Raw genomic sequence first — 8,660 nt, 5'->3', positions numbered from 1 at the left:
GGTGCCCCACGCGGCGTCCGCAGACCACCGCCCCGTTCCACGGGTCCGTCAAGTGCCACTACCGTAACGCACACGGGCGCCTCGGCCTCACACGGAGGAGAGTCCAAACGGAAAGTTCTGCCAACCGACTCGCTCGGTGTCCGCCCGATGTGCAGTCGGGACCACAGAGGGACAACCGCTCAGCCTGAAGCACCAGCGCATCAACGATGAACCCGCCAAGGGCCCTACCGCGTCGAACACGAGCGTCCGGTCAGTCCGGATATGTCACAGGCGAAGAGCACGAACTGTCAAGCCCGACCCAGTCCATGGCCAACGCCCAAGACATGCCATCATCGCCCGCAGGGTCGCCAGGCTTAGGCATGGATAGGCAAACGCACTGATTGTTGCAGCCCACTACCGGCGTGCGCGCCTTTTGCATTCAGAGGTTTCTGGGCACGCACTTTAAGGCCTCACAGAACGAAGTGCAACCCAAGGGAACGTGGCATCTGTGCCGTTTCAAAGCGCCGGCACTCCCTACCACCGAGTGCCACTTTTTTAAAAAACTCAGACTTTGTACTTTGCAGGCCGTTTACAAAGTGCCGTCAATTCCGTTGTCTGGTTTTTTTGCACAAGTGTTTATCACACTTTGATACATATATAGAAAAAGCCGTAATATATATATATATATATATGTATCTGCCAAAGAGTCACCACCGGCCAGGCAACTCTGTCCGTTTTCCAGAACGTACCCGAGGAATTAGCCATAAATGAAGTAAAGTGTCTGCCCCCTCCGACACTGAGGTGCTCTTCAAGAGGTTATATATTTGGAAAAAGTCCCCTTTTGTGAAGTAGCACTTTCCTGGGTACTTTCAAACTGACACCGCTAGCCAAAAAATGTTCTGAAAAACGAGTTCCCGAAAATCCCCGGGCACCCCGCCAACCCCCCTGCCAGAAAATGCAGGTGTCCACCTCGGCGGGGTGCGGCCCGGTAGTCCTACCGAGAATGAGGCCTGGGGGGCCCGCAAAACGGGTCAATCGCAACTCCATGCGGGCTACCGGCGGCAACTCATTAACCAGCCTCCGGACACTTGTGCCAGAAAATGCAGGTGCCCACCTCGGCGGGACGGATCCACCAACCTCTGCGGGAAACCATGCACCGAGCCTGGCGACCGCCGACCGGATCTGACTTCATAGACTTCCGTCTGTGCTCACATTTTTGCTCTGCGGGCACAGGGAGCCTCCAAGTCGGCAGCACAACCGCACCCTCGGGTGCTGGCTTTTCACTGGTTCACCATTTACTGCCGGCTCACACCTGGGCCACCCTCCCGTGGCCAGAGCCTGAGCCTAGTGCGGCTTAATCTCCCACCGTGCCCCGTTTGATGGACCCTCTCTGCGGCCAGAGGCTAAGTCAAGTTCGGCTAACTCTGCCACCGTGCCCGTCGTCTGGACCATCTCTCTTGCCAGAGACTAAGTCCAGTTTGGTTAATGATTTACCAGAGCTCCGTTCAGCGCGGCCGATGGTCTCAACCATTCCTGCCGCCGGCGGAGCTCCACCCGGGGCTGCAACCGGGTGAGGTCCGGGGCCCTCGGTCGTGCCCGTCGGCTGGACCATCTCTCTTGCCAGAGACTAAGTCCAGTTTGGTTAATGATTTACCAGAGCTCCGTTCAGCGCGGCCGATGGTCTCAACCATTCCGGCCGCCGGCGGAGCTCCACCCGGGGCTGCAACCGGGTGAGGTCCGGGGCCCTCGGTCGTGCCCGTCGGCTGGACCATCTCTCTTGCCAGAGACTAAGTCCAGTTTGGTTAATGATTTACCAGAGCTCCGTTCAGCGCGGCCGATGGTCTCAACCATTCCGGCCGCCGGCGGAGCTCCACCCGGGGCTGCAACCGGGTGAGGTCCGGGGCCCTCGGTCGTGCCCGTCGGCTGGACCATCTCTCTTGCCAGAGACTAAGTCCAGTTTGGTTAATGATTTACCAGAGCTCCGTTCAGCGCGGCCGATGGTCTCAACCATTCCGGCCGCCGGCGGAGCTCCACCCGGGGCTGCAACCGGGTGAGGTCCGGGGCCCTCGGTCGTGCCCGTCGGCTGGACCATCTCTCTTGCCAGAGACTAAGTCCAGTTTGGTTAATGATTTACCAGACCTCCGTTCAGCGCGGCCGATGGTCTCAACCATTCCGGCCGCCGGCGGAGCTCCACCCGGGGCTGCAACCGGGTGAGGTCCGGGCCCTCGGTCGTGCCCGTCGGCTGGACCATCTCTCTTGCCAGAGACTAAGTCCAGTTTGGTTAATGATTTACCAGACCTCCGTTCAGCGCGGCCGATGGTCTCAACCATTCCGGCCGCCGGCGGAGCCCCACCCGGGGCTGCAGCCGGGTGAGGTCCGGGCCCTCGGTCGTGCCCGTCGGCTGGACCATCTCTCTTGCCAGAGACTAAGTCCAGTTTGGTTAATGATTTACCAGACCTCCGTTCAGCGCGGCCGATGGTCTCAACCATTCCGGCCGCCGGCGGAGCCCCACCCGGGGCTGCAGCCGGGTGAGGTCCGGGCCCTCGGTCGTGCCCGTCGGCTGGACCATCTCTCTTGCCAGAGACTAAGTCCAGTTTGGTTAATGATTTACCAGACCTCCGTTCAGCGCGGCCGATGGTCTCAACCATTCCGGCCGCCGGCGGAGCCCCACCCGGGGCTGCAACCGGGTGAGGTCCGGGCCCTCGCTCGAGGGGAAGGCACCCCCGGCCGCGGCCGGTGCCCAGGCCGCCGCTTTTCCGACGGCCGAAAAAGTCGGAAAAACGGCCGAAAATCCGGGGAAATACTAGCCCAATCTGGCCGAACGGCCGTCGGGGCGGCGGGCCCGGTGCGGTCCCGGCAGACCTGGGGGCTCGAGCGGGGCCCTGCTTCGATTTTCCTCCTTCAATGCAGCAAACTCAAAACTGGTTAATGAGTTGCCACATGTCATTGCCATCGCCTTCCTGCTATTCTGCAGGTACCCCGCCAACCCCCCGTGCCAGAAAATGCAAGTGGCCACCTCGGCGGGGTGTGCCCCGGTAGTCCTACCGGGGAAGGGGCCCGGAGGCCCCGCAAAACGGTTCAATCTCAACTCCATCCCCACTTCCGGGGGTAACTGGTTAACCAGCCTCGGGACTCCCCTGCCAGAAAATGCGAGTGGCCACCTCGGCGGGACGGATCCGCCGAGCTCTGCGGGAAACCGTGCACCCTGCCCCGCCACCACCGACCGGATCTGACTTCATAGAGCTCCGTGCGGCTCCCATTTTTGCTCTGCGGGGCCAGGGAGCCTCCGAATCGGAAGGACTACCGCCATCGCGGGTGCATCACTGCTGCCGGGTGGCCACGGCCTGCCAGCCCTCACCTGGACCCCCCCTCCTGCGCCAGGGGCCAAGTCCAGTTTGGTTAATGAGTTACCCGAGCTCCGTTCAGCGCGGCCGATGGTCTCAACCATTCCGGCCGCCGGCGGAGCTCCTCCGGGGCTGCAAACGGGTGAATTCCGGGCCCTCGCTCGAGGGGAAGGCACCCCCGGCCGCGGCCGGTGGCCAGGCCGCCGCTTTTCCGACGTCCGAAAAAGTCGGAAAAACGGCCAAAAATCCGGAGAAATACTAGCCCATTCTGGCCGAACGGCCGTCGGGGCGGCGGCCCGGTGCGGTCCCGGCAGACCTGGGGGCTCGAGCGGGGCCCTGTTTCGATTTTCCGCCTTCAATGCAGCAAAGTCAAAACTGGTTAATGAGTTGCCACATGTCATTGCCATCGCCTTCCTGCTATTCTGCAGGTACCCCGCCAACCCACCGTGCCAGAAAATGCAAGTGTCCACCTCGGCGGGAACACCTCCGGTAGTCATGCCGCCGAAGAGGTCCCGACGGCGGCATGAGGGGGTCAAATCCATCCCGATGGGGACCGACGGTTCTTTTTAAAAACGCGTTTTTTCGCGATTTCAACGGCCGGGCCGCCTCGCCCCGGGTCGCCACGACCCCGAACCGCCACCCGCCGGTCGCCGAAGCCGATAGAGCGCCGCCTACCGGTCATCAAATAATTGGTTAATGAGTTCCCCCGAAGTTGGTTAATGTTTTCCCGGCTGTTGCTTAGTCTGATCCCCGCAGCTCCTGATACTAAGGGCAGCTGCTTAATGTACTGCCCCCTGTTGGACAATGGCTTCCCCGCCGTTGGTTGATGCTTTACCCGCCTCTGGTGGATGTTTTCCCGAAACTGGTTAATGAGTTCCCACGAAACTGGTTAATGAGTTCCCACGAAGTTGTTTTCCCCGCTGCTGGTTCATTTGCACCCCGCTGCTCCTGATACTAAGGGCAGCTGCTTAATGTGCTCCCCCCTGTTGGACGAAGGCTTCCCCGCCGTTGGTTGATGCTTTCCCCGCCTCTGGTTGATGTTTTCCCGAAACTGGTTAATGAGTTCCCCCGAAACTGGTTAATGAGTTCCCACGAAACTGGTTAATGAGTTCCCCCGCGGTTGGTTGATCTTTTCCCGGCTGTTGCTTAATCTGATCCCCGCTGCTCCTGATACTTAGGGCAGCTGCTTAATGTACTGCCCCCTGTTGGACAATGGCTTCCCCGCCGTTGGTTGATGCTTTACCCGCCTCTGGTGGATGTTTTCCCGAAACTGGTTAATGAGTTCCCACGAAACTGGTTAATGAGTTCCCACGAAGTTGTTTTCCCCGCTGCTGGTTCATTTGTACCCCGCTGCTCCTGAGACTAAGGGCAGCTGCTTAATGTGCTCCCCACTGTTGGACAAAGGCTTCCCGGCCGTTGGTCGATGCTTTCCCCGCCTTTGGTGGAGGATTTCCCGAAACTGGTTAATGAGTTCCCCAGAAACTGGTTAATGAGTTCCCACGAAACTGGTTAATGAGTTCCCCCGCGGTTGGCTGATCTTTTCCCGGCTGTTGCTTAATCTGATCCCCGCGGCTCCTGATACTAAGGGCAGCTGCTTAATGTGCTCCCCACTGTAGGACAATGGCTTCCCCGCCGTTGGTTGATGCTTTCCCCCCTCTGGTTGATGTTTTCCCGAAACTGGTTAATGAGTTCCCACGAAACTGGTTAATGAGTTCCCACGAAGTTGCTTTCCCCGCTGCTGGTTCATTTGTACCCCGCTGCTCCTGATACTAAGGGCAGCTGCTTAATGTACTTCCCCCTGTTGGACAATGGCTTCCCCGCCGTTGGTTGATGCTTTCCCCGCCTTTGGTGGACGTTTTCCCGAAACTGGTTAATGAGTTCCCACGAAACTGGTTAATGAGTTCCCACGAAGTTGTTTTCCCCGCTGCTGGTTCATTTGTACCCCGCTGCTCCTGATACTAAGGGCAGCTGCTTAATGTGCTCCCCCTGTTGGACAATGGCTTCCCCGCCGTTGGTGCATGTTTTCCCCGCCTTTGGTGGAAGTTTTCCCGAAACTGGTTAATGAGTTCCCACGAAACTGGTTAATGAGTTCCCACGAAGTTTTTTTCCCCGCTGCTGGTTCATTTGTACCCCGCTGCTCCTGATACTAAGGGCAGCTGCTTAATGTGCTCCCCCCTGTTGGACAATGGCTTCCCCGCCGTTGGTGCATGTTTTCCCCGCCTTTGGTGGAAGTTTTCCCGAAACTGGTTAATGAGTTCCCACGAAACTGGTTAATGAGTTCCCCCGCGGTTGGCTGATCTTTTCCCGGCTGTTGCTTACTCTGATCCCCGCTGCTCCTGATACTAAGGGCAGCTGCTTAATGTGCTCCCGTCTGTTGGACAATGGCTTCCCCGCCGTTGGTTGATGCTTTCCCCGCCTTTGGTGGACGTTTTCCCGAAACTGGTTAATGAGTTCCCACGAAACTGGTTAATGAGTTCCCACGAAACTGGTTAATGAGTTCCCACGAAGTTGTTTTCCCCGCTGCTGGTTCATTTGCACCCCGCTGCTCCTGATACTAAGGGCAGCTGCTTAATGTGCTCCCCCCTGTTGGACGAAGGCTTCCCCGCCGTTGGTTGATGCTTTCCCCGCCTCTGGTTGATGTTTTCCCGAAACTGGTTAATGAGTTCCCCCGAAACTGGTTAATGAGTTCCCACGAAGCTGTTTTCCCCGCTGCTGGTTCATTTGTACCCCGCTGCTCCTGATACTAAGGGCAGCTGCTTAATGTGCTCCCGCCTGTTGGACAATGGCTTCCCCGCCGCTGGTTGATGTTTTCCCCGCCTTTGGTGGAAGGTTTCCCGAAACTGGTTAATGAGTTCCCCCGAAACTGGTTAATGAGTTCCCACGAAACTGGTTAATGAGTTCCCCCGCGGTTGGCTGATCTTTTCCCGGCTGTTGCTTAATCTGATCCCCGCTGCTCCTGATACTTAGGGCAGCTGCTTAATGTACTGCCCCCTGTTGGACAATGGCTTCCCCGCCGTTGGTTGATGCTTTCCCCGCCTCTGGTGGATGTTTTCCCGAAACTGGTTAATGAGTTCCCACGAAACTGGTTAATGAGTTCCCACGAAGTTGTTTTCCCCGCTGCTGGTTCATTTGTACCCCGCTGCTCCTGAGACTAAGGGCAGCTGCTTAATGTGCTCCCCACTGTTGGACAAAGGCTTCCCGGCCGTTGGTCGATGCTTTCCCCGCCTTTGGTGGAGGATTTCCCGAAACTGGTTAATGAGTTCCCAGGAAACTGGTTAATGAGTTCCCCCGCGGTTGGCTGATCTTTTCCCGGCTGTTGCTTAATCTGATCCCCGCTGCTCCTGATACTAAGGGCAGCTGCTTAATGTGCTCCCCACTGTTGGACAATGGCTTCCCCGCCGTTGGCTGATGCTTTCCCCGCCTTTGGTGGACGTTTTCCCGAAACTGGTTAATGAGTTCCCACGAAACTGGTTAATGAGTTCCCACGAAACTGGTTAATGAGTTCCCCCGCGGTTGGCTGATCTTTTCCCGGCTGTTGCTTAATCTGTTCCCCGCTGCTCCTGAGACTAAGGGCAGCTGCTTAATGTGCTCCCCCCTGTTGGACAAAGGCTTCCCCGCCGTTGGTTGATGCTTTCCCCGCCTCTGGTGGAAGATTTCCCGAAACTGGTTAATGAGTTCCCCCGAAACTGGTTAATGAGTTCCCACGAAGCTGTTTTCCCCGCTGCTGGTTCATTTGTGCACCGCTGCTCCTGATACTAAGGGCAGCTGCTTAATGTGCTCCCCCCTGTTGGACAAAGGCTTCCCCGCCGTTGGTTGATGCTTTCCCCGCCTCTGGTTGATGTTTTCCCGAAACTGGTTAATGAGTTCCCACGAAACTGGTTAATGAGTTCCCCCGCGGTTTCCTGATCTTTTCCCGGCTGCTGCTAAATCTGATCCCCGCTGCTCCTGATACTAAGGGCAGCTGCTTAATGTGCTCCCCCCTGTTGGACAATGGCTTCCCCGCCGTTGGTGCATGTTTTCCCCGCCTTTGGTGGAAGGTTTCCCGAAACTGGTTAATGAGTTCCCACGAAACTGGTTAATGAGTTCCCACGGAGTTGTTGTCCCCGCTGCTGGTTCATTTGTACCCCGCTGCTCCTGATACTAAGGGCAGCTGCTTAATGTGCTCCCCCCTGTTGGACAATGGTTTCCCCGCCGTTGGTGCATGTTTTCCCCGCCTTTGGTGGAAGGTTTCCCGAAACTGGTTAATGAGTTCCCACGAAACTGGTTAATGAGTTCCCACGGAGTTGTTTTCCCCGCTGCTGGTTCATTTGTACCCCGCTGCTCCTGATACTAAGGGCAGCTGCTTAATGTACTCCCCCCTGTTGGACAATGGCTTCCCCGCCGTTGGTGCATGTTTTCCCCGCCTCTGGTTGATGTTTTCCCGAAACTGGTTAATGAGTTCCCACGAAACTGGTTAATGAGTTCCCCCGCGGTTGGCTGATCTTTTCCCGGCTGTTGCTTAATCTGATCCCCGCTGCTCCTGATACTAAGGGCAGCTGCTTAATGTACTCCCCCCTGTTGGACAATGGCTTCCCCGCCGTTGGTGCATGTTTTCCCCGCCTTTGGTGGAAGGTTTCCCGAAACTGGTTAATGAGTTCCCAGGAAACTGGTTAATGAGTTCCCACGGAGTTGTTTTCCCCGCTGCTTGTTCATTTGTACCCCGCTGCTCCTGATACTAAGGGCAGCTGCTTAATGTGCTCCCCACTGCTGGACAATGGCTTCCCCGCCGTTGGTTGATGCTTTCCCCGCCTTTGGTGGATGTTTTCCCGAAACTGGTTAATGAGTTCCCACGAAACTGGTTAATGAGTTCCCACGAAACTGGTTAATGAGTTCCCACGAAGGTTTTCCCCGCTGCTGGTTCATTTGTACCCCGCTGCTCCTGATACTAAGGGCAGCTGCTTAATGTGCTCCCCACTGTTGGACAATGGCTTCCCCGCCGTTGGTTCATGTTTTCCCCGCCTTTGGTGGAAGTATTCCCGAAACTGGTTAATGAGTTCCCACGAAACTGGTTAATGAGTTCCCCCGCGGTTGGCTGATCTTTTCCCGGCTGTTGCTTAATCTGATCCCCGCTGCTCCTGATACTAAGGGCAGCCACTTAATGTGCTCCCCACTTTTGGACAAGGGCCTTCCCGGCCGTTGGTTCATGCTTTCCCCGCCTTTGGTGGAGGTTTCCCGAAACTGGTTAATGAGTTCCCACGAAACTGGTTAATGAGTTCCCCCGCGGTTTCCTGATCTTTTCCCGGCTGTTGCTTAATCTGATCCCCGCTGCTCCTGACACTAAGGGCAGCTGCTTAATGT

Source organism: Mustelus asterias, unplaced genomic scaffold (genome assembly GCF_964213995.1).
Source record: "Mustelus asterias unplaced genomic scaffold, sMusAst1.hap1.1 HAP1_SCAFFOLD_2463, whole genome shotgun sequence".
In the NCBI taxonomy this organism is placed as follows: domain Eukaryota; kingdom Metazoa; phylum Chordata; class Chondrichthyes; order Carcharhiniformes; family Triakidae; genus Mustelus; species Mustelus asterias.
The sequence above is the reverse complement of the archived record's forward strand: the minus strand, read 5'-3'. Positions refer to the sequence as shown.